Source organism: Hemiscyllium ocellatum, chromosome 16 (assembly GCF_020745735.1).
Source record: "Hemiscyllium ocellatum isolate sHemOce1 chromosome 16, sHemOce1.pat.X.cur, whole genome shotgun sequence".
NCBI classification, from domain to species: domain Eukaryota; kingdom Metazoa; phylum Chordata; class Chondrichthyes; order Orectolobiformes; family Hemiscylliidae; genus Hemiscyllium; species Hemiscyllium ocellatum.
The window spans coordinates 76,455,117-76,481,648 of NC_083416.1; the positions used below are offsets into that span (position 1 = coordinate 76,455,117).

Below are 26,532 nucleotides of genomic sequence, written 5' to 3' on the forward strand. Positions count from 1 at the left end.
AAAACATTTACATTTGCAAGTAAGAATGTAACTGTAACCATAAATATAACATAACCTTAATAAATCCAAAAGGGGCTATGATGTGAGTTGCTATAGAAACGCATATCTGTTCTCTGGATTCACTGACTTACATTAAGGCATCTGAATATTTATTTCTCTTTGACATGGAGAGAGTTATATTTCTGGTGAGAGTTATTGAATTTGTGCTTCAAACGAAGGACCTTGGTGAGAACATTTTGTCTCTGTTCGGTACATAGATACCACCATTACGCTTGGGGACACCTCCCACCTTGTACATGGCAGGTACTCATGTAACTCAGCCAACGTTGTCTACATTTTACATTGCTGGCAAGAATGCCCAGAGGCATGTTACATTGGGGAAACCGAGCAAAGGCTACGACAATGGATGAATGGGCACCACACAACAATCAACATACAGGAGGGTTCCCTCCCAGTTGGGGAACATTTCAGTGGTCCAGGACATTCAGCCTCGGACCTTCGGGTGACCATCTTCCAAAATGGACTTCGGGACAGGCAGCAGAGAAAAGTGGCTGAGCAGAGGCTGATAGCTAAGTTCGGTACCCATAGGGAGGGCCTCAACCGGGACCTTGGGTTCATGTCACATTACAGGTGACCACCATTGCACTATACACACACACAGATACTCCTATACACACACACACACACACACACACACACAGGCACTCCTATACACACATATACAGAGACGCGCACACAGACACCCACACACACACCCTTACAGACACACACACTCCCACATTCACACATGCACCCCCTCACAGACTCAAGAGAGTCTGAACTCACTACACACACACATACACTTTCTCACACTCACAATCCCCAACCCAGACAGACACACACACACGCACAGACAAAGACCCACATGCACACATATATTTTGTGGGGTGAATTTGTACTTGCGGACTTACATTGTACTTTGCTCAAAAACTGCATGAATTTATGTAAAACTCCGTTATCTCACTTTTTAGATTAAAATCAACCTAAACATCAGGTCATAGACAGAGAACACAGGGGGCTAACACCTTCAACATACTCTCTCCCCACCCCCACCCACCTTCCTCTAGCTTATCTCTCCATGCTTCCAGCTCACTGCCTTTATTCCTGATGAAGGGCTTTTGCCCGAAATGTCAATTTCGCTGCTCGTTGGATGCTGCCTGAACTGCTGTGCTCTTCCAGCACCACTGATCCAGAATCTGGTTTCCAGCATCTGCAGTCATTGTTTTTACCTCGTTGATTTTAACCCTACTGCGAATCCTCTTGCAAGGATGCCTGCCTTGAAGAAGTTTTCCTCCTCTCTCTACAAGAATCTCAGGGAGTCCCTCTCCCACTGCAACTCCTAGGTCATTTCCTCTGCCTTGAAGCTCTTCAACCACGTCCTGAAAGAAACTCGATACCACAGCCACATTTGCTTCACCCATTGTACTCTATGCTACTCTCTCCCCACCCCCACCCACCCCCCTCTAGCTTATCACTCCATGCTTCCAGCTCACTGCCTTTATTCCTGATGAAGGGCTTTTGTCCAAAGCGTCGATTTCGCTGCTCGTTGGATGCTGCCTGAACTGCTGTGCTCTTCCAGCACCACTGATCCAGAACCTTCAACATATTGTCTAGCTTTCACCATTGTTAACAGCTAACCCAAGAATGCAACTTTTAAAAAAAAGGTTTTGTGATTTACACATGAAAGAAGTGAAACTATCATGATATTCTAACAGATGAAAGGCTTAACAGACAATCAATTTTTCAATGTATAATTTCAGTTACATCACACTGTAAATTTTTGCTATAAATTCTGTGTGTTAGGATTGAGCCCTCCACCATCACCTGATGAAGGAGCATCGCTCCGAAAGCTAGTGTGCTTCCATTTAAACCTGTTGGACTATAACCTGGTGTTGTGTGATTTTTAACTAACTCCAAAAGGAGTATCTTTCCTCACAGGCTGGTGATAAAGTGGAGCTTATTACCATAGGGAGTCATCGAGATGAATGAAAGATGCATTTAAGGAGAAGCTGGATAAACATTTTAAAAATGTAAGGGTCAGCTGAAGTACAAAGCTTATTTTAGAGCAGATACACCAGTGGGACTGGATGACCGGTTCCTGTGTTGTAAATTTTACGAGGTGATTATTTTATATTCTTCCTCTCACCATCTTCTGAACTCCGTTCCGCAGGCTGCAGGGGCTATGATGTGAGTTGCTATAGAAACGCATATCTGTTCTCTGGATTCATTGACTTACATTAAGGCATCTGAATATTTCTTTCTCTTTGACATGGAGAGAGTTATATTTCTGGTGAGTGTTATTGAATTTGTGCTTCAAACGAAGGACCTTGGTGAGAACATTTTGTCTCTATTCGGCATTGTCGAATGCTCACTCTCCTATTGTAGGCTGGTGGTCTGTTTTCTTCTGATTCACAGAATTACTTGTGCTGAATAAGGCCCTTCAGCCCATCATATGTCTATACCAGCTCTCAGCGGATCTTGACTTTGTGCCATTCTCCTGTCCTTTCCCCATAACCCTGGACATTACAGTATTTCCACCTGAACAATCATCCAATAGCATCTTAAATGTCTTAATTAATGTGCCTCAACCATAATTCCAAGCAGTGCATTCCAGACCCTATCTACTAAGATTTTAACCACTTCACATATGCTTCTTTTGCAAATTTCTTGAAAACTATGCCTTCTGGTTCTCCATCATAGAATCTCTACAGGGTGGAAGCAGGGCCCATTGAGTCCACTCCAAACCTCCCACCCAGACCCACGCTATCCCTGTAATTCTGCATTTCCCATGGCTAATCCACCTAGCCTGCACATCTTTGGTCTGAGGGAGGAAGCCCACGTCATGGGGATAATGTGAAAATTCCACACAGTTACCCGAGGCAGGAGTCAAACTCGGGTCCCTGGCGCTGTGAGGCAGCAGTACTAACCACTGAGCCACTGTGCTGCCCACTCTGAGTAGCAACAGCTTCTCCCTCTCAACTCTGTCCAGATCCCTCAGGATTCTATCAAATCTTGTCCCTGCCTTCTTCTCTCCAAGGAGAATAGTCCGGACTTCTAAATCTTCCTCATCACTGAAAACCATTCTTATCCCTAGAACCGTTCTTGAAAATCACTGTCTCCAATGCATTCACACCCTTCCTACAGTGTGGCATTCCTACTACAGTTCACAGTAAGGCATTTCAGGTATAAACAAATGTCCTGTATAAATTCAGTATAATGCTCGAGACTGCTAATAATCCATCCTTTATAAACATCTATTGATCTCAATCTCTCCTACTTGGTTTCTGGTTTGACATAATTTCCATTTATTTTTCACCCCTGGACTTTGTTGATATTGGCTCCAAGTCCAGCGACATTTCAAAGTTAAGTATGCCTTCCTCAACCTTCAAGATTCCAAAACTGCTTCATTCGTCATTCATCTGGTTGCTGTTTGTGGGACCTGGCTACATGCAAATTGGCTGCACTTTTGCTAAGTCAATGATTCACACATGTCCTCACTCTCTATTTGTCCATCATCCCTTTGCTTGTTGACCCACTTGGCGTTCAGTCTGGCAATGCCTCACATTTAATTTCCCTTTCTTTGCTTTGTAAATCTTCCATGTACTGGCCCCTGCCAATCTCTAATCTCCTCCTGCCCTGATAACGATGTCATATCTGATAGTTCTCCCCTGATCATTCTCTTCAATATCCTCTTCCAGTATGGAGAGCTTGTTTGCAACACTGGCGATAGGCTACTGCCATTAAAATGGCCACTGTGATCCAACTGCGGTCACATGATACCATGAGCAAAACATAGCTCTTGATCCATGCTTCCCATGCCTCTCTCATTGGTTAGGGCACAAACCTCTTCAAATGCTTGAATGCAAATAAATAAGTATCTAATTGTTTCACTCAAAGCATGGTACGGCACAGTGGCTCAGTGGTTAGCAATGCTACCTCACAATGCCAGTGACCATCTTAACTCGGGCACATGTCTGTCCATTGATATTGGGCCATGTCAGTCAAAGTGACTACTCTTGAAGACGAAACCCCACCTTCATATTGACAGTACTCTCCATCAGGTTGTGTGGGTTCAATTCCAGCCTCAGGTGACTGTCTGTGTGGAGTTTGCACGTTCTCCCCTTGTCTCTGTGGGTTTCCTGTGAGTGTTCCACTTTCCTCCCACAGTCCAACGATTAGGTAGATTGGCCATGCTAAATTGTTCATAACGTCCTGGGGTGTGCAGACAGGATGGGTTAGCCATGGGAAATGTAGGGTTACTGGAATGGGGCAGGTCTGGCTGGGATGCTATTTGGAGGGTCGGTGTGGAACTGATGGGCTAAATGGCCTGCTTCCACAGGGACTCTGGACAAAGGAGAGCCAAAGATCCATTTACCCAGCTGAAAATGTCAACTGATAAGGTCTGGGCTGCATTGTTGAATGCTTCTTGTGTTCAAAGCTTCACATAAATCAGTTTCCTATCAACCTTAAGTTATGCTTCATGTGCTGATACATCACTGTGTGTTGACCTCTCACCGATAAGAAAATCTTGAATGCTGTATAAGAATGAGTTTGAAAGAAGCTCTCCAATATAATGCATGCATGTACGGTGCCCCACCTAATGATGATTTTGACCCACCAAATAAGCAGCGTGACATGGATAATCTCTCTTAATGAATAATATGGATAAATATGATGGATAATGTTGATGGATAAATATTTGCCCAGGAAAATGGGGAGAGCTGCCCTGTTCTTCGATTGGTATCTGCCCAAAAAGGAAACACAAGACCCTGAAAGAAGTTACAACAGTTTTTGTGTCAAATTTACTGTTAGGACCTACTGGTATATCCCTGGTGTTTATGGTCACTGTAAGTTTTGTACTTTGTCTGAACCTTCTGCTGCAAATGTGTTTATCCAGCTTCCCCTAAAGTGTGTTTTTCATTCATCTCAATATCCCCATGATAACAACTGCCTCTCTCTCATCTGCCTCTGAGCTGGTTTCTGCCTCATTCCTCAATGAGGTGAGAAAGTAGTTGGTTGGAGAACAAGCCAATAAGCCTCGGTCTCACTATCAAAACATTACTGGGAAATGGTTTGGTGAGCCAAATCCTCATTTTCAAATTCCTCTCCAAGTTGCCCAGCATCTTAACTGGAGCACACGTCTGTCCATCCTTCCTCTCTGTACTGCCCATTTACCTAAATTTATTCCATTTAGGTAGTAATCTGCCTTCCTGTTCTTGCCACCAAAGTGGATAACCATATATTTATCCACATTAAACTGCATCTGCCACGCATCTGACCACTCACCCATATTGGGCTATGTCAGTCAAAATGGCTGCTGCAAAGTCCTTTTGAAGACAAAATCCAGCCCTCACATTGAGAATACCCTCCATTGTGTTGTGTGGCATTAACACCGTGCTAATTGGAACAGATTTCAAACAGATCCAGCAACTCAAGACTGGGCATCCATGAGGCATTGTGGACCATCCACAGCAACAGAACTGTACTCCAGCACAATCTGTAACCTCATAGCCCAGCATATCCCCCACTCAGCCATTACCATCAAGCCACGGGATCATACAGAGCTCAATGGAGAGTTCACCATGGCATGCCAGGTGCAGCAGCAGCCACAACTAAGCTGGTGAAGCTCCCACTTAAGTGCCAAACAGTACAAGCACAAAGTGATAGACAGACCTAACAGATCCCCAAACCAATGGATCAGATCTAAGCTCTGCAGTCCTGCCACATCCAGCGGTGAATGGTGGTGGACAATTAAACAACTCACTGGAGGAGGAGGCTCCACAAACATCCCCATCCTCAATAATGGAAGAGCCCAGCACATCAGTGCGAAAGATAAGGCTGAAGTAATCGCAGCAATCAGAAGTGCTGAGTCGATGATCTATCTTGTCCTCCTCAAGTGATCCTCAGCTTCATAGATCCCAGTTTTCAGCTAATTTGATCCACTCCACATGATATCAAGAAATGGCTGGAGACACTGGATACTGCAAGGTTACAAGCTCTGACAGCATTCCGGCAATATTATTGAAGACGTGTTCTAGAACTTACCACTCCCTTAGCCAAGCTGTCTCAGTATGGTTACAACACTGGCATCTACCTGACAATGTAGAAAATTACAGTTATGTCCGGCCAATTACCATTCCATCAACCTACTCTCAATCAGTAAAGTGATGGAAGGGGTCATCAACCGTACTATCAAGCAGCACCTGCTCAGCAATAACCTGCTCGGTGACGCCCAGTTTGGGTTCCACCAGGGCCACTCAGCTCCTGACCTCAAACATGGATCAAACATGGACAAATCTGAATTCCCGAGGTGAATGAGTGACAGCCCTTGACATCAAGGCTGTATTCGACTGAGTGTGGCATCAAGGAGCCTGAGCAAAACTGGAATCAATGGGTTTCAGGAGGCAAACTCTCTGCTGATTGGAGTCATACCGGCACATAGGAAGGTGGTTGTGGTTGTTAGAGATTAGTTATCTCAGCTCCAGGACATCTCTGCAGCAGTTCCTCAGGATAATGTTTGAAGCCCAACCATCTTCAGCCGCTTCATCAATGACCTTCTCTCCATTATAAATGTTCACCAACGATCGCACGATATTCAGCATCATTTGCAGCTCCTCAGATACTGAAGCAGTCCATGTTCAAACACAACCAGACCTGGATAATATCCGGGCTTGGGCTGACAAGTGCAAGTAACATTCAACAATATCCTGACCGGCATACAATTCACAAGAGGGAGAACAACAACTGACTCCCATTCCTAGACGTGACAGTTGAACATACAGTTAATGGAGAGCTTCAAACCAGCGTCTACAGAAAAACAACATGCAAGGACCAAACACTTAACTTCAGAAGCAATCATCCCAACACCCACAAATGGAGCTGCATCAAAACATTATTTCAATGTGCTACATCACACTGTATAGCACCCAAGAACTACAAATAGCAGGAAAAAAAATCTATCAATGTTTTCAAGAAAAACAGGTACCCAATAAACACAATCCACCGATTCCTCAGAAACAAACCCAAACAAGCAGACACAGCACAATCAAAAACTATAGCCTCATTACCTTACATCAAATATCAGAAATGACTGCCTGACTACTCAGACCCCTTGGCATCATGATAGCCCACAAACTGACCAACACACTTAAACAGCGACTAATGAACCTAAAGGATCCATTAGATACTATCAGCAAAACTAACGTCATTTACAAGATACCATGCAAGAACTGTAGAAAACACTACATTGGACAAACAAACAAGAAACTTGCCACCAGGATACATGAACACCAACTGGCCACCGAAAGACACGACCCACTATCACTAGTTTCTATACAAACAGGTAAAGAAGGATGCCAGTTTGACAGGCACAACACACACATCCTAGCACAGGTGAAGTAAAGACACACAAGAATTCTTAGAAGTATGGCATTCTAACCAGAATTCCATCAATAAACACATTGCCTTAGATCCCATCTATCTTCCCTTGCAAAAAAAACTGGAAATGACATCAGTCCCCTTAAGAAACCAAGACCTACAAATAGAGAGGTGGGACATTCCACCAGCGCTTCACTGGTCACTCTCACTGATGATATTACCTCGTCATGGTGATGAAACGTCTGAAAATAAAACTTCCAGCTCAGTGAGCTAACTTACATACTTAGCATTCATACTACACAAGTGTCAGGTAAAGACTATCTCCAATAAGAGACAACCTAAACATCACCCCTTGACATTCAATGGATTCAGTGATGGTATTCCCCACTGTCATTGGAGGCTATCATTTACCAAATGGACTCCCCACATATACACAGTGGCAACAAACACAGATCAGAAGCTCGGAATACAGTAATGAGTAACTCACCTCCTGACTTCCCAAAGCCTGTCCACCATCTGTATACAAGGCACAGGTCAGGAGTGAAATGGAATACTCTCCCCTTGCCTGGATGGGTACAGCTCCAACAACACTCAAGAAACTTGACACCATCCAAGACAAAGCAGCCTGCTTGATTGGCACCACACCCACAAATATTTGGTCCCTCCACCTCCAACACTCAGTAGCAGGAGTATTACTACCTACAAGATGCACTGCAGAAATTCACCAAAGATCTCAGATAGCACCTTTCAAACCCATGACCACTTCTCTGTGGAAGGACAGAGGAGTAGACACATGGGAATATCCCCACATGCCATGCTGACTTGGAAATATATTGCTGTTTCTTCACTGTCACTGGGTCAAAATCCTGGAATTTCCTTCTTAAGGGCAATGTGGGTCCACCTACATCACACAGACTGCAGCAGTTCAGGGAGGCAGCTCACCATCACTTTCTCAAGGGACAACTAGGGCAATAAATGCTGGCCCAGCCAGCGGCACCCACATCCCATGAGCGAATAAAAAACCTTCTGCTGCAATGTCTTATTGTCTTATGAATTAAGAAAGCAAACTCATCACCAACTTCTCAGGGCAATGTGGACTGGGTATTAAGATCCAGTCTTGTCCACATCCCCAGTACAACTTTACCCCCGACTCTCTCTCATCCAACAATCCCAATGGAACATTTATGACCAAGGTTCCAGCTGTCACTGGTTTTGTCAGTTCTTCCATGTTTGCATCTTTGCTGAGCTTGTTAAATATTTACACTCAAATGATTGATGGCTGAATATTTGCCAGGGTTTTTTTTTCTGATTTGAAATATTCCAGTGATCATCCCAGTGACACCAGGTGAATCTTCATCAGTTCATTCCGAACATTAACATGGAGAAGTCACCTTGGATGTTAAACAAGGCTGGGAAGAAATGGCTCTACGGTTGAGGACATGGGGTGTTGATTATCCCAGTCTCATAATAAAGGCCTTCAAGATGCAACTAAATTAGGACAAGAAAATAGGAGGGAGCCATGATGGGACAGCTCTCTGTGCAATCTGCCTTGGGACAGCTTGCTTTTGGTGGGAATAAGAGGTGACTTCGCCAAAGAAAGAGGCCACCAACTTGAATCCATGGAACAAATCAGGGATTAGGTCTTCCCTTTTGCTTCATGGACCTGAAGACTTTGCCCTTGGGGAAGGTGATGGCCGAGTGGTATTATCACTGGACTGTTAATCCGGAGACCCATGGAATGTTCTGGAGACCTGGGTTTGAATCACACCATGGCAGATGGTGGAATTTGAATTCAATAAAGATGCAGAAAAGAAAATCTGGCATTAAGAGTCAAATGACGACCATGAATCCATTGTCGGAAAAAAGTACCTGGTTCTTTAATGCCCTTTAGGGAAGGAAACCACCATCCTTACCTGGTCTGGCCTACATGTGACTCCAGATCCACAGCCATTGGGTTGACTCTTAACTGCCCTCTGGGTAATTATGAATGGGCAATAAATACTGCCTGGCCAGCGATGCCCTCATCCCATGAATGAATAAGTAAAAAAGCATCTAATTATACATTTAAATACCATCAATGCCCCTCCTTCCCCTATGTTAAAGCATCCTTGTGGTCTGCTTCTCCAGCACCTGCACCTCCCAAGGGCTGGGGTTCTGCTCCTCTGGCAGCATTGAGGGCTTGCTGCTGTCCTCCATCTGATTCTCCAGTTCCCCCATTAACTCCAAATGTCAGGCACATGATAAATACAACATCCACTATTTCTCAGTGTTTACATCTATAACATTTTCCCCGTGGGAATTGCTGCTGGGCTTCAATGGTATTCTACAACAACTTGCACTAACTGAGTCCTAAGATGCTTCACAATATATGACAGGAGCCTCGTCCATGGCAGGGTAGGGGTGGGGGCGGCGATGTTGTGGTGTGGCTGATGGGAAGGACCTTCTGCTCCGAAGATGAAGAACTTGGAGCTGGGAAGGCCACTGTGTTAGGTTGGGTGCTGATGTACCCAGGGGAAAGTGAAGACTGCTGGAGGTCAGAGTCAAAACGTGTGGTGCTGGAAAAGCACCGCTGGTCAGGAAGCATCCAAGGACCAGGAGAGTCGCGTTTTGAGCATTAACCCTTCAAGGGTCGACTATCCTGCTCCTCAGATGCTGCCTGATCTGCTACATTTTTCCAGTGCCACACACTTTGACTGCCAGGTAGGCCAGGTACCCAATGGTGAACCATAGAAGATCACGGAGGGAAATTGACTGGGTAGATGTGGAAGGGACGTTTCCTGTTTGGTAGAATCTAGAACTAGGGGTCAGAGGTTAAATGAAAGTGGTTGCCCATTTAAAACATTTATTTTCTCTCTCAGAGGATCTTCCTCAATGGGGGTGGAGTGGGGATGCAGAAACTTTAAACATTTTTAAGGCAGAGTTGGATGGATTCTTGAGGTGGTTTTACTGGAAGGTAGACATGATGTTAAAATCAGGTCAGCCATGATCGTCCTGATTGACAGAGCTGGCTTGAACAGGTTGAGTGGCCTCCTCTAGTTCCCTTCTCATACTTCAACCCTGCCTCCTTTCTGCTGCCACCAAAAGTAAGTTTTGGTTGGGATGGCCCGTCAAACCATCTTACCATCCTCCCAGCTGAGGCTGTTAATTGGCCAAATAAAGGTCTTACCCAGCAGCCCTTGGCCACATCAGTCAGCATGCAACTTTCCCATAGACATTGATATTGCTGGACTCAATGAAACATGACATGACAGGTTAAGGCCAAGCAAAGGAACAATTTAGTGGTGACCAGGGCTCAAAATAAATATATATTTTTAGGACTCCTCTTGTAATTTCTGAAGGCTCCTGTTAGATTTTCAGAATCTCCTTCTCGGCCTCACTAACTCCTTCTCTAAGTGGGGGTGCAATTAATTAGTAACATTGACTTGTGTGTTTGTGATGATATTTATGATTTGGACTCACACTGGAGCAGAATTCATCAATACCCCCAATAGTCATTGTCATTGCATTAAACTTAAAGCTTCGACACACAGGGACACCATTCATTTCTTAGATACAGTATTCAAATCAGCTCAAGGCCACAGGCCTAAGTTTAAAAAACTGACACACTTCTATACACAAAACGCTATCACTGATGAGGTTAAAATGAAATCATTGCATGAACTGCAAGTAATTAATGGTATGTAAGACAATTTAAAATATAATAGCGTATTAATCCAAATCTTTATTTAATAAAGTTGTTCGATATTAAGTTACTAGATTCCTCGTCATCTACATTACAGCTTCACCCCTAACTCTAGGCTTGGACCTGGACCTGGGCCTGGGGTTTGACCCTGCAAGCTGCAGCCTCACTCCATAGGCCTTGGCCTCACTGATTGCCCGATTTCTCCAATCACAGGCTGGAGCTGTCCTTTGCTTGTAGCTGATAGGTCCACAGTAGGCCAATTGTGAGCAAGCATTGCAAAAAACCAGCCTGTGATTGGAGGAGTAGCTGCTCACCATTTTGTTCCATTCTGTTTCTCAGTTGCAGTCTTGAGTGGACTCTCCTGGATGATTTAGGATTTTGAGGGTGGACCTGCCACCACCAACCCTGTGTGATTTGAGTGTGTATGTTGACTTTGGGAAATGTCTTTCATAACAGGAGGCACGGAGTACTTCGTCAGGGATGTGCAGATGTGAAGTTGAGGCATCAGAGGGATTGCATAAATCTTTAAATACCCAGCTACCCGGCCCTTTAAGCAACACCTGCCTAGGACGTGGCGGAGTTTGCTGATCACACATTGAGCTCATTATCATTGAGTTCAAGAGAGCGCCTCACCACCACCTTCTGAAGGAGGCAACTAGGGACGGGCAGTAAATCATACAGTCATACATGGCAGAAGAGGCCCATCAGCCCATCAAGTCTGCGCTGAGAAACACCTGACTTCGACCTAATCCCATTTACCAGCACTTGACCCATAGCTTTCAATGGCCCAGTGCCAAGTGCTCATCCTGGAACTTTTTACAGGATATGAGGCAAGCCTCCTGGGCAGCGTGTTCCCGACCATCACCATGCTCTAAGTGAAAAGGTTTTTGCATCCCTCCTCACCACCGCACCCACTCCCAACCTCCTGCCCATCACCTCAAAGACCTATCCCCTCATGACTGACTTTTCAACTAAAATGCACAGCTGTTCGTTATCCACTCTGTCCATGCCCCTCATAATGTCGTACACCTCAGTTACATCATTCTTTAAATGCTGGCCCAGTCAGTGACATCCACGTCACATGAGTGAACAAATAAAAAAGCCACCTCAGAACCTGACAAACTGGGCAGGAAGCGAGTCACCCTGGATCTCCTGAGAGCAGGGAAGCACAAAGAGGACTAGCCAAAGAAGCTTAACTTTGTGATGATTTGGATGAGCCGGTGTTGGAGTGGGGTGGACAAAGTTAAAATTCACACAACACCAGGTGACAGTCCAACAGGTTTATTTGGACAACTATCTGATGAAGAAGCAGTGCTTCAAAAGCTAGTACCTTCGAAATGCTAGTGTGGCCACATTTTGAATACTGTGTACAGTTCTGGTCGCCATATTTTGGGAAGGATGTGGAAGCATTGGAAAAGGTGCAGAGGAGATTTACCAGGATGCTGCCTGGCCTGGAGGGAAGGTCTTATGAGGAAAGGCTGAGAGACTTGGGTCTGTTCTCATTGGAAAGAAACGGCTAAAAGGGGATTAGGGTGGACAGTAAAAGTCTTTTTTCTAGGATGATGATGTCAGCTTGTACGAGGGGCATAACTACAAACTGAGGCGTGATAGATTTAAGACAGATGTCAGAGACAGATTCTTTATTCAAAGAGTGGTAAGGGGGTGGAATGCCCTCCCTGCTAATGTAGTCAACTCAGCCACATTAGGGAGATTTAAACAATCCTTGGATAAGCACATGGATGATGATGGGATAGTGTAGGAGGACGAGCTGAGAATAGTTCACAGGTCGGCGCAACATCGAGGGCCGAAGGGCCTGTTCTGCGCTGTATTGTTCTATGTTCTATGTTCAATCAGCTCCACGATCTAGACATTAGGCATTACATCCCTGTCCAAGAAGCAGCCTGAGGAATGAAGAATCTACATATGAAGTATTTTGTCTCCCCTCTGTCACTGTCCCTCTCTCCTTGATCGATTCAATACAATCGAGTCTTGTTGCCATCTTCAGTCCGTCTTCTGCAAATAGCACTACAACGTTTGGAGCTCAGCATATTGTTCCTCTGCGTTTTTGAACTGAAGTGAAGCAACATCTGAGGAATGAGAACATGCATATGGCTGTTGAACTATATTGCCAGCTGGTGCCAGGATTTTAAAGCCCTAATTGCATATAAATTGAATATCCCATTGAGTTTGGAGCAGATCCATTTTAGTTAGACAGGAACTTTTAGCTGACAAAATACCCTGTATTGATTTTATAATGTACAAAAAAAACCCACCCCGTGATTAAGTAATCACACAGTTACTTCATTATATTGAAGTTGTTGAAATAACTAAAGTTTTTGCCAAAGTGAAATGTGCAGTGTTACAGTCCAACTGAGGGGGAGCGATACAGGAGTCCAGTGCAATTTAGAGGTTCTGGGTCAAAAGATTGTGGGTTCAATTCCCCCCAACTCCGGGGTGTGGAACCTAAGGCTGGTATTCTCGATGCAGAATTGAAGGAATGCTGTTCCAACAGAGGTACAGCCTTTCTGGTGAGGCTTGAAGTCAAAGCCCCATCTGCTCTCTCAGTTGGACATAAAAAATCCTACCGCACTGTTTATATTTATCTCTCAGTCAACATTTCTATGTGCATTTTTGAAAAAAAGATTATCTGGTGGTTACCACATTGCTGATTATGGGAGTTTATTGGCTGCTGTATTTCTCCCCTGTACACCTGTAAAAGTCTTGAATGGTTGAAAGGAGCCTTGGAATGTCATAAAAGGTGCTACATAAATGCAAACCTGTCTCAGATCTTTTATGAAAGTCTTATCAGTTTTTTTTTAAGTAGTCTATGCAGCCGGACCCCGGCTGTTACTCGAATTCTTTTTTTTGAGCTCCATTCTGTCAACGTTGCCATGTGCGTGGAGTCAAAGAATGGTTACAGCAAAGAGGGGGACCAGTGTGTCTGTGCAGCCTCTGTGCAAGGATTCATGGAAGGCTCTATAGAAATGCAATATGATTCTTCAAATTGAAACATCAGAGGCCAGGAAATGCACCCTGATTGGCACAAATAGCAATGGCATAAATAGCCAGATGAACTGGGATTAAATATAGACCAGGACAATGATGCAAAAGCTCCCTCATCTTCTCTGAAATGGAGTCCATTAGAGGGAGCAGGCATGTCTTGAAGGAATGCCCTCTGAGGGAGAACAACCTGAATTAGGTGGTGAAGGCTCTCTCTCTCTCTCTCTCTCTCTCTCTCTAGAGAGAGAGAGAGAGAGAGAGAGAGACTATGAACCAACATTTTGAACATAAAGCGAGATCACCGAAGATCTGAAGAAGAGCAGCCATCCATCGTCCAACCGACCTGCGTATCTCAGATTACCTGTGTTCATGGAGGCCATTGAAGCCCTATCAATCTGAATGTCAACTTTCAGGGATTTATGCACCTGGACACTGAGCTCTCTCTGTTCATCTACACTGCCAAGAATTTTACCATTAGCCCAGTACTCTGCAATCCTGTTACTTCTTCCAAAGTGATTTACCTCACACTTTTCTGCATTAAACCCCAGCTATGCATCTTATCTATATCCCTCTGTAACCCACAACATCCTTCTGCACTATCCACAACTCTACCTACCTTAGTGTCATCCGCAAATTTACTAACTCATCCTTCTATGCCCACATCCAGGTCATTTATAAAAATGACAAACAGCAGTGGCCCCAAAACAGATCCTTGTTGCACACCAGTGGTAACTGAGTTCCAGGATGAACATTTCCCATCAACCACCACCCTCTGTCTTCTTTCAGCAAGCCAATTTCTGATCCAAACCGCTAAATCACCCTCAATCCCGAAACTCCATACTTTGCGCAATAGCCTACCATGGGGAACCTTATCATATGCCACATTAATTGCTTTACCTTCATCCACCTGTTTTGTCACCTTCTCAAAGAACTCAATAAGGTTAGTGAGGCATGACCTACTCTTCACAAAACCATGTTGACTATCTCTAATCAAATTAGGGATTCCTTTCCAGATGATTATAAATCCTATCTCTTATAACCTTTTCCAACACCTTACCCACAACTTAAGTAAGGCTCACTGGCCTATAATTACCAGGGTTGTCCTGACTCCCCTTCTTAAACAAGGGAACAACATTTGCTATCCTCCAGTCTTCTGGCACTACTCTTGTAAACAATGATGACGTAAGGATCAAAGCCAAAGGCTCTGTAATCTGCTCCCTGATATCCTGGAGAATCCGAGGATAAATCCCATCCAGCCCAAGGGTCTTATCTATTTTCAGATCTTCCAAAATTGCTAAAACCTCCTCTTTGTAAACTGCAATCCCATCTAATCTTGTAGCCTGTATCTTCATAATTTCATGAACACCGATAAAAAGTATTCATTAAATGTTTCCCCCATGTCCTCAGAGTCCACACACAACTTCCCACTACTCTCTTTGATTGGTCTTAACCTAACTCTAGTCATTCTTTTATTCCTGATATAGGTATGGACGGCCTTAGGTTTTCCCTTGATCCTATCTGCCAACAACTTCTCATGTCCCCTCCTGGATCTTCTTAGCCCTCTCTTTAGATTTTTTTCTGGCTAATTTATAACTCAAGCCCCCAACTGAGCTTTCATGCCTCATCCTCACATAAGCTGCCTACTTCCTCTTGACAAGAGGTTCAAATTCTTTAGTAGACCATGGCTCCCTCTCTTGACAACTACCTCCCTGCCTGATAGTTACATCCATATCAAGGAGCTGCAGTAGCTATTTCTTGAATAAACTCCACATTTCAAGTGTGTCCATCCCCTGCAGTTTCCTTCCCCATCCTTTGCATCCTAAATCTTGCCTAATCACATCATAATTGCATTTCCCCTAGTTATACCTCTTTCCCTGCGGTACATATCTGTCTCTGGATTAGTGGTGCTGGCAGAGCACAGGAGTTCAGGCAGCATCCAAGGAGCAGCATTTTGGGCAAAAGCCCTTCATCAGGTACCTGTCTCTGCCCATTGCTATTGCAAGCATAACTGAATTGTGGTCACTATTGCCAAAGTGCTCACCTACCTCTATATCTAACACCTGGCCGGGTTCATTCCCAAGTACCAAATCCAATATGGCATCGCCCCATGTTGGCCTGTCTACATACTGTGTCAGAAAACCTGATGAAGAGCTTATGCTCGAAATGTTGATCCTCCTTCACCTTGGTCACTGCCTGATCAGCTGTGCTTTTCCAGGACCACACTTTTTTGACTATTAAATCTGGAAAGTCTGTCCTAATCATTGGGACTGCTGCATCCCCTCAGTTAATGCTCAATCTTGCCCATTGATACTTGCCAGTCCAGTGAACAGTAAGATTACCTCCTGCCAGCCAGGCAGTTGCCCATCACACTCAATGTTTCAGCTGGAGGCGATGCTGCTTATAGAATTCCAATCAACTGAAGGCGTATTTCAGATTTGAGAGAGAGGGAATGTTCCAGATCATTGCCACACACCATTATTGCATCAACAAAGACAGAACGATTTAGTCAAATGAGGCCCACTGGGATATTTTTGTTAATAAATTATTTGTTGCCATGGCAGCAGAAAAACAGGCATGCGAAGCTTCAAAAGAAGGCTCAGCGAAACTTGACTTAGAACAGGTGCTATAAGATTGGCAAGTGGAAAGGTCTCTTCAAAGAAATGATTCCAAGTTGGCAGTGTCAGGGCCTGGCTCAGAGAAGCATATCCCAGAGGCAAAACATTGTTCCCGAACGATAACAACAACTTGCATTATTATAGCGCCTTGGTGCGTCACTGAGATACATTGAGGGGAACAATTTGACACTGAGCCTCAGAAGGAGTTGGTGCAGGCACGAAGGGCTGAACGGCCTTCTTCTGCACAGTGCCAATTCTGTGCTTCTGTGAGGAGATACTGAGACGGGAACGAGCTTGGCCACAAAGGTAGACTTTGAAGAGCAACTACATGAAAGGAGAGAGGTAGATCGGTTGAGGGAGCTCAGGCCACCACTGGTGAAGTGATTAAAATTGAGAATGTACAAGATGCTAGGATTGAAAAATGCTGAGATTTTGGAGGATTGTAAGGCTGGAGGAGGTTACGATGATAGAGAAATGTGAGACGATAGAAACAGGTTGGAAAGCAAGATCCTTCAGAAGCATCTCAACATATTTACTTCCCACTTAGATTGAGGCAGGTTGTCCTTGCTGCAATTATACAGGGCCTCAGTGAGGCCACACCTTGAATATTGTGCACAGTTTCTGGTCCCCTTTCTGAGGAAGGACATTCTTACTGTTGAGGGAATCCAGCGAAGGTACACCAGACCTGATTCCCAGGATGGCAGGACTGACATATGAGCAAAGACTGGATCAACTGGGCTTGTACTCACTGGAATTTTAGAATAATGAGGGAGGGATCTCATAGAATGATACAAAACCATGGATGGAAATGGACAGGCTAGATGTGGGAAGAATGTTCCGGATGAGATTTACAAGGATGTTGCCAGGGTTGGAGGATTTGAGCTATAGGGAGGGGTTGAATTAGCTAGGGCTGTTTTCCTTGGAGCATTGGAGGCTGAGGGGTGACCTTATAGAGGTTTACAAAATCATGAGGGGCATGGATAGGATAAATAGACAAAGTCTTTTCCCTGGGGTTCTTTGTTCTTGGGATGGGGAGGCAAGAACTAGAGGGCATAGGTTTAGGGTGAGAGGGGAAAGATATAAGAGACCCAAGTGGCAACCTTTTCACACAGAGGGTGGTACATGTATGGAATGAGCTGCCAGTGAATGTGGTGGAGGCTGGTACAATTGCAACATTTAAAAGGCATTTGGGTGGGTATATGAATAGGAAGGGTTTGGAGGGATATGGGCCGGATGCTGGCAAATGGGACTAGATTTAGTTGCGTTATCTGGTTGGCGTGGACAAGTTGGACTGATTCTCTATGATTCTATGTTGGGGACGTCCTGAACTAGGGGTCAGTCTAAGAATAAGGGATAAGCCATTCAGGACTAAGATGAGGAAGCATTTCTTACTCAGAGAGTTGTGAACGTGTGGCATTCTCTTCCTCAGAAAGCTATTGGAGCCAGTTTGTGAGATATATTCAAGAGGGAGCTGGACGTGACCCTTGTGGCTAAAGGATCAAGGGGGATGGAGAGAAAGTGGGAATGGGATACTGAGATTGCATGATCAGCCATGATCATATTGAATGGTGGTGCAGGCTCGAAGGGCTGAATAGCCTACTCCTATACCTATTTTCTATGTTTCAAGGTCCTGATAAAGGGTCCGACCCAAAATGTTGACCCCCTGCTCCTCGGATACTGCCTGACCTGCAGTGCTTTTACCAACGCCACACCTTTATCGACTCTGACTCTGTGGCATCCACAGTCCTCACTAGCTCATGGTTTCGCCATCATTACATGAAGAAACATGGCTGAAAACACGTGTGATTGCAGAAAGAGACAAAAGAGATGGAATTACATTGAACCTACAGCAAGCAATCATACCATCTAGGCCAACCTCTTCAGTCCGGCTGTGATTCTCTCCCTGACTACAACTGTCACACCTACTTTGGTACCACCTCCCCCTGTCACCCTCTCCGTCAGGAATTCACTAAGCCTCCTTTCCTTGCTTCAAATCCCTCACCTTCAAACTCTACTGTTTCAGGCTGGAAAGCCCAGATCTTTGAGGAAGACAGACCTAACCTTTTCTCGTAATGGAAGTCTAGTCATTCCGAATAATATTCTGTTAAACATCCTCTGTACTCTTTCTAAGGCCTTCACTGTCAATTCAGATTTAAACCAGTTAGTGAGACAGAAACCTAGCATAGTGAATAGAGCTCATTTGGGATAAAATGTACAGGAGCCAAGTTTGCAGGTGATACTAAAAAAAGGTGGGAAAGAAAGTTGCAATAAAGACGTAAGGAATGGATATAGATAAGTTAGGTGAAAGGGCCAAAATTTGGCAGATGAAGTTTATTGTGGATAAGTGTGAGGTTATGCACTTTAGTTGTAGCAATAGGAAGGTAACTTATTGTCTCAATGGATTTGTGGATATGAACCCAAACATTCCCCGCTTGTCAACTCTTATTCATGGGAGGTGAGTGTCACTGGCAAGGACAGCACACATTGTCCATCCCTAATTGCCCAGAGGGCAAGTAGGAGGCAACCACATCACTTTGGATCAGGAGTCCCATGTAGGCCAGACCAGGTAAGGATGCAGGTTCCTTCCCTAAAGTGAACTGGTTTTTCTGATGGTTGATAATGGATTCATGGCCACCATTAGACTCTTTATTCTAGATTTTTATTGGATTCAAATTCCATCATCTGCTGAGATGGGATTCAAACCTGAGTCTCTGGATTAACAAAACTACTGGTCTGTCGCTTTTCCTAATTTATTTTTAATCTAAGGAAAGATATACTGGCTTTGGAAGCAGTCCAGAGGAAGGTTGGCTAGACTAACTCCAGATATGGAGATACTGTCGTGTGTGGAGAGGATGAGTAGGTTGGGCTTGTACTGTGTGGGATTTGGAAGAACTTTACTGAAGCAAAGGATTCTAATGGGACTTGACAGGGTAGATGCAGAGAGGTTGTTTCTCCTTGTGGGAGAGTCTAGGTCCAGAGGGTACAATCTCAAAGTAAGAGGTTGCACATTTAAGACAGAGATGAGGAGACATTTATTCTCTCCAAGGATAGAGAACCAGCGGAATTCTTTTCCCACAGAGAAGCAGAGAGGAGGGATTGTTCAGTATAATCAAGGCAGCAAAAAAACAGATTTTTAATCAGGGACAGAACCAAGGGTCATGTAAAAAAAGGCAGAAAAGTGGAGTTGAGGATTATCAGATCTCATTGAATGGTAGAGGCAACTTGATGGGCTGAATGGCCTACTTCTGCTCCTACATCTTATGGTCTTATTAACTGAGTGGTTTTCTCGGGCATTACAGAAGGCAGTGAGGGGTCATCTATTTTAGGTGGGTCTGGTGTCACATGTCGACTTAGTGTGGTCAAGAGATTTCCTGGCAATTTCATCCCATAGCTTGTCCTCCATATACCAGCCATTAGTCCAGCGAGGCATCCATGTCTGTGACTCCCTACCTCCCTGCGACCATATCTGTGACTCCCTACCTTCCTGCGATCATGTCTGTGCCTCCCTACCTTCCTGTGTCCAAAGAAAGTGGAAAGACTCAGTACCCAACTGAGTGATGCTTGATTTTGGTGGAAACAGCTGTTTTTCAAATCTATTTTGTAAATTTTTGTACTGTACTTGGTAAAGAGAAATGTTTAAAGAAATTGACCAAAAAAGAAATCTTCTTTTCAATAAGCGCCTGTGATTTTTCTTCAGGATTTTACACAGTAGTGTCCCGGAAACTTGTCAAACCTGGCAGGTTAGACTGAGTAAGAGTGACACATTTCCTTCCCCAGAGAATGTCATTGAGCCAGAGGGATTTCTTACAATAGTCAATGATAGTTCCATGACCACAATCACTAGTCTTCAATTTATTAACTGAATTCAAATTCCACCAGCTCCCACAATGGGATTCGCTCCTGCATCCTTGTCTGCTCCCTTGGTTACCAGTCCAGTGACATATCCACAGTACCAGTACCTCATTGTTCAACAGGAAATCACTAACCGGTAAACAGATGCTGGAGGATATTGACTGTGGACAAGAGAGAATAGAATGCTTTGTCTGCCTCTTAAGTCTCAAGATGCAGCAGTTACTAAGTTTAAGTCTACCTGTTTCAATATAACATCAGCATAATGTTACTTTCTTCCCATTTTAATCCTTTCGCAGTTCATACCTCTTACAGTGAACTGCATCCACCACGCTTCTGCCCAATTTTGTTATCCTGAAAGGTAGTTTTGAATTTCTGTAGTGCCCTTCATGACCACAGCACTGCAGCTAATTAAGCTCGTTTTAAGTGGAGTCATTGCTGTAATATGGGAGGCATTTACCAATTTGCACACAGAATGCTCCTTTAAACAGCAATGAGGTAATCTGTTTAATGTGAAGTTGTGTGAGTCAAATATATTAATGGAGACACAGAAAAGAGCTCCCTGCTCATCTCTGAGTTAGTAATGTAGGCCTCCGACAGACTGGCCCTCAGTTTAGAGACTGATTGGTACCTCTGAGAGTGTGGCACTCCATCTGTCCTGAAGGGACAGCCTGAGCTTTATACTCATGTTTCGGGAGTGGAACTTCAGATACAAGAAGTTGAGCCATAAGCTTAGGTTTATTTATCGATTGTCACGTATGTTACAAATACAGTGAAAAGTGTTGCTCAGTGTCACCACTGTCCTGCACCACCTTGAAACACACAGGCAATAAAGCACGGCACAGAATATAAAACCAGAAAGTAAAGCAAAAGAGTTTGGCTTCATATTTCCTTCTTGTTGCGGCTCCCAGTGATCATTGCGTCCATTGCCTTCATTGGCACTCCATGGACTTCTCCCACTTGGCACGGGCCTGGGGGTTAACCACCACCTCGCTGCCATGCATCCTGCTCCGGGCTCACCAACACTGCCACTGTGGCTGACTCACTGCTGCCACCATGAGTCCAGTGCTGGGAATCACCACCACCGCTGAAGCAGCTTCTTCCACCAAGCCCCACTGACGCCATCTTGGAAATGAAGGATGTCTTTGGAAGTCTCTGATCCCAGCTGCTGCTAGACTATGTGATGTGCAACTCAGATAGCATATCTACTCCCTGGCATATGTCGATTGAGCGAATTAAATTCAGTGTCATTGTTGTTGACCTCAGCTTTTACTGGCTCAGATGGGGAATAGTCAACCAAACCTTGACCATAATCTAGGGACTGATATTTCAAGATTCACACATGGCTGTCCCTTGAGAGTAGTTGGAGACTCATCTGCACTACTCAGGAAAAGAAAGCTGCCATTCTGGGCTGCCCTGGACCTTGACGTGACTCCAGTACCAACATGTTTGGCTTGCTGCTGCTCTCTGAAGGATAAGCAGTTCTCAGGGAAACTGAGGATCCAAGACTGAGGAGCAAAGGTGATGCCCCTGCAAGTTGAATAGCTGGCAGTCCAGACACAGGCCTGAGTGGTGCGCAGCTGGCCTGCTGACCCCAGAGATCAATAGGACGCAGTGCTGTGAAAGGAAGGAGACTGCGCCTTGTTATGTCTGTCCAAAAGTTTCTAAAACGACTTCACAGAGCTGAGTTGCTTTGATGTGTAATGACTGCAGTTATCATTGCCAAAGCCAGCAGGAGAGAAAAGTGCAAGAACTTTGAAAAGAAAATCGATTCAGCAAATGCTGTTCATCTGTTGATTCAGCTCCCTCCACACACCCCCCTCTCCTCCCCCCAGGCAGTCACTAATTTTTATTTTTGAGATCACAATTAAAATGAGACACTTCCCATGTCTCTGTTTGGCAGCACTCCTCGATATTAAGCCACAGCTAAACTCATTTACAGACATTTCCAATTTACAAAACAGCAAGCTCGGTGTCTTAGGGGAGCGCTGCACTGTGGGGGGCTCTGTCTTTCACATGAGATGCTAAATTGAGGCCTCACCTGCCCTTCCATGGAAGATTGCCACAGCTGTTATTTTGAAGACTGCCGAGGAGTTATCTCCGTTATCCTGAGGTGAACACGAACCGCATCGCTGCCATCAGATCAACTGGTCATTCAGCACATTGCTGTGGTGTGGGATCTTGCTGTGCACAAATGAGCTGCTGCATTTGCTGAAGCCCAACAGTAACTCCAGTTTTCACTGATCTTCAGCTCTGATGAACAGCCATCTCGACTTGAAACGTTAGCTTGCTCTCTCTCCATGGACGCTGTCCTGACCCGCTGTGATCTCCTGTCTTCACTTATACCCACTTCACCATCCTGCCCCCGCTACCCTGTTTATCTGCAGCTTCCTCCTACACCCACCCCAGTCCTGAAGAAGGGTCACACCCAAAACATCAACTTCTCCATCTCCTGATGCAGTCTGGCTTGCTGTGTTCTTCTAGCCTCCTGCTTGTCAACGTTGGATTCCAGCATCTGCAGCTTTTTTTGTCTCTAATTACTGTGATCTTTGTTGTTTTCAATGACTCCTCCTTGGTGGCTATAAGGTACGTTGGAGATGGTGCAGCAATGCAAATTCTTTCCTTGCTCTTGGAGGAATAGTCTATGACACTCCTTGGTAATATGTTTCCCTTTCTGTCACTGATTGCTTAACAATAGCAGTCAATCTCCTGCTTAAAAATATATATATTTTTAAATCAGCCTGCACAGATCTGTTATGAAACCCCTTTGGGAGAAATGGGACTTGAACCTGAGCCTCCTTGCTTAGAGGTTGGGACATTACCACCTCATCACTCAAGTCTTCTACTTATGTTTTGCAAATTAACCTATATTTCTAATCAACCTGTTCAGAGATGTTGTTACACACCTCTGGAGCAGGTGGGACTTGAACCCAGGCCCCTAGGTCCAGCATTAGGGACACCAGCACAGCACCACCAGTGCCCCCTCTGGTGCATAAATAAAGTGGAAAGAAATTGCAAATGAATGTGTTACATATTGGGCTAACATTAGCAATTCCTCGATTTCCAGACCACAATATTTTCTTTGTGTTCACTAAAATAATGAGTGATTGAAAAAGAAATTGGAACCAGTCATGCAGGAAAATACAATGTTTATTTCATTCCAGATTCGATATTGTCTGTGTGCTACTCAGCTTGGATCAACTGATTGATTATCCCGATCAATGTGCTGGCCATTTCTGGTCAGTCACGGTCTCAAATCCAGCTTATAAATTGATTCATTGATCAACGGCAAGAAAAGAAAAAGCAATTTCAAGGCAGGAATTTATTCCATTAATAATAAATCAGAGTTCATTGATTGAATTTGTTTTATTGGTTATAAATGAGGCCTAAGCAGGAACTTTCTGTTTGCTCCCTGCATCCTGCGTTGCAACTGAGACTTGCCACCCAATCTCCCTTTAACTTGCTCTTCCCAATGGCTTAAAATTTGTGGTACTTACCTCCCTCGGTCTTACTTCCAAACTCTGGGATTCTACCCTTCTCTCAGTCCCCTCTCTTTAACTGTGGGACCCACCTCTCTCAGTACTGTATTGACCGTGGACCTACTCAATCTCCTCTTGGTATTGGATCCCCATTGGAAGGATCTTGGAATACAGTGACACAGGAAGAACTTTATTCTTCCTTCGTTGTCTGTAATGGCTCAAGAGGGTGACACACCATCATCTTTCCAAGTGCAATTAGGAATGGCCTTTTTATTGATATCCACATCCCGTGAATAAAGGGAAAAAGCTTGAAAGAATTTGTAGATATATAAAGGATTTATCACATCTCTGAGAAACATCACATACCATGAACTGCACTGAACATTCCTTTATAAAAGCTTTTTCATGGCATGTAGTATCTATTGTTTATCATGAATTGCCCTTGAATTGAGTATGTCTAGCCCTTGACTATTTCAGAGGGCTGGTTAAGAATTTGCAGTGGGTCTGGAGTCGCAAATAGACCTGATCAGATAAGGAGAATAAATTTATATCCTGAAAAGTGGAGTGCAGGTTCATAGCTCCATGGAAGTGCAGTCGCAGGTAGATAGGATAGTGAAGGCGGTGTTTGGTATGCTTTCCTCTATTGGTCAGAATATTGAGTACAGTAGTTGGGAGGTCATGTTGCGGCTGTATAGGACATTGGTTAGGCCACTGTTGGAATATTGCGTACAATTCTGGTCTCCTTCCCATCGGAAAGATGTTGTGAAACTTGAAAGGGTTCAGAAAAGATTTACAAGGATGTTGCCAGGGTTGGAGGATTTGAGCTACAGGGAGAGGCTGAACAGGCTGAGGTTGATTTCCCTGGAGTGACCTTATAAAGGTTTATAAAATCATGAGGAGCATGGATATGGTAAATAGATAAAGTCTTTAGCATGGGGTGAGGGAGTCCAGAACTAGAGAGCATAGGTTTAGGGTGAGAGGGGAAAGATATAAAAGAGACCTAAGGGGCAACCTTTTCACGCAGAGGGTGATACGTGTATGGAATGAGCTGCCAGAGGAAGTGGTGGAGGCTAATACAATTGCAACATTTAAAAGGCATCTGGATGGGTAAATGAATAGGAAGGGTTTGGAGGGATATGGGCTGGATGCTGCAGGTGGGATTAGATTGGGTTGGGATGTCTGGTCGGCATGGACAGGTTGGACCGAAGGGTCTGTTTCCGTACTGTACATCTCTATGACTCCATGGCTCTAAGTAAAGAAGGTAAATTTAATCTAAAAAAAATCTAAAGTTGAACTTAGCTTCATGGTCATTATAAATGAAACTAACTTCCAACCCCAGACTTTTAATCAGTTGAACTCAAATATGGACGAGCTATTATGGCAGGGCTTGACCCATGTGCTCAGAATATTACCCTAGACATGTGCATTACTAGCCCATTGACATTACCATTGGGCCTCCAGCTCCAGTACATATGACAGTACAGAAAAAAGTATTTGGCTCCACTACTCCCACACAAACCTCCTACTCAGCTAAACATGGCTGCCATTTTTCACATAGTTTGATCCCACAATGAGGTGAATAGCCTACTTCCTTTGTTTTTCTGGTGTTATTGATGGAGCAAGCAACATTAGCAAGAATGCCTGGCTTTGGTTCAGACTCAGTGACAGTTTCTTAACGAGGCAGGTCAGTGATGCATCAGTACAACATCGGGCCAATGGACATTATCTAAATGAAGGTTTCTGAAATGGAAATTGTCGATGGTTTTGTAAAAAGAGTTAAAAATCACACAACGCCATGTTACAGTCCAACAGGTTTATTTGGAAGCACTTGCTTTTGGACTGCTGCTCCTTCACCAGGTGGGTAACAACCACTTGATGAAGGAGCAGCGCTCCGAAAGCAAGTGCTTCCAAATAAACCTGTTGGACTATAACCTGGTGTTGTGTGATTTTTAACTTTGTCCACCCCAGTCCAACACTGGCACCAGTCCAACACCACCACTGTAATTAAAGAACCTGAAAATATACATTGTTTTTCCCATTTGACAATTTAAAAATTCCTTGGCATTTTTTTTGAAGTATACAAAAATTGGAAACTAACAGAGACATCAGTTGGTTCAAAGCTGCCACATTGTGTATAATTTAGCAGCCCTGAAGGTGGAACTCACACCAGTGTAGTCCTGTCACTTTGATACATAGACAAGTGATAAAGTACAGGAGAGTGAAAGTGAAAATGGCACATTCACTTACTTACGGTCAAGAGCACAGGAAAAGGCTATCTGGCCTCTGCACTGCATGCTAGTTTTTATGCTCCACTTGAGTGTCCTCCCATCTCAACTTCATGTCATCCCATTAGCAGAATCTACTATTCCTTTCTCCACCACAAACTTATTTAGCTTTTTCTTGAATACATAAGTCACTTAATCTGCTCTTTCAGCATCGTTTCACTGCCAACAGTCCACACTGGCCTCAACTATAGCATAAATGCTGCCCC

General features: G+C 44.2%; 1 protein-coding gene and 1 long non-coding RNA gene across 2 annotated transcripts in view; one reads left to right on the forward strand and one right to left on the reverse strand.

Annotated features, from left to right (window-relative positions):
- The window catches only part of LOC132823489 (calcium/calmodulin-dependent protein kinase type II subunit alpha), a 240,250-nt gene that overhangs the window by 169,890 nt on the left and 43,828 nt on the right, over positions 1-26,532 (reverse strand). The window lies entirely within an intron of this gene.
- The window catches only part of LOC132823490 (uncharacterized), a 38,074-nt gene that overhangs the window by 10,526 nt on the left and 1,016 nt on the right, over positions 1-26,532 (forward strand). The gene's annotated exons all lie outside the window — the stretch shown is intronic.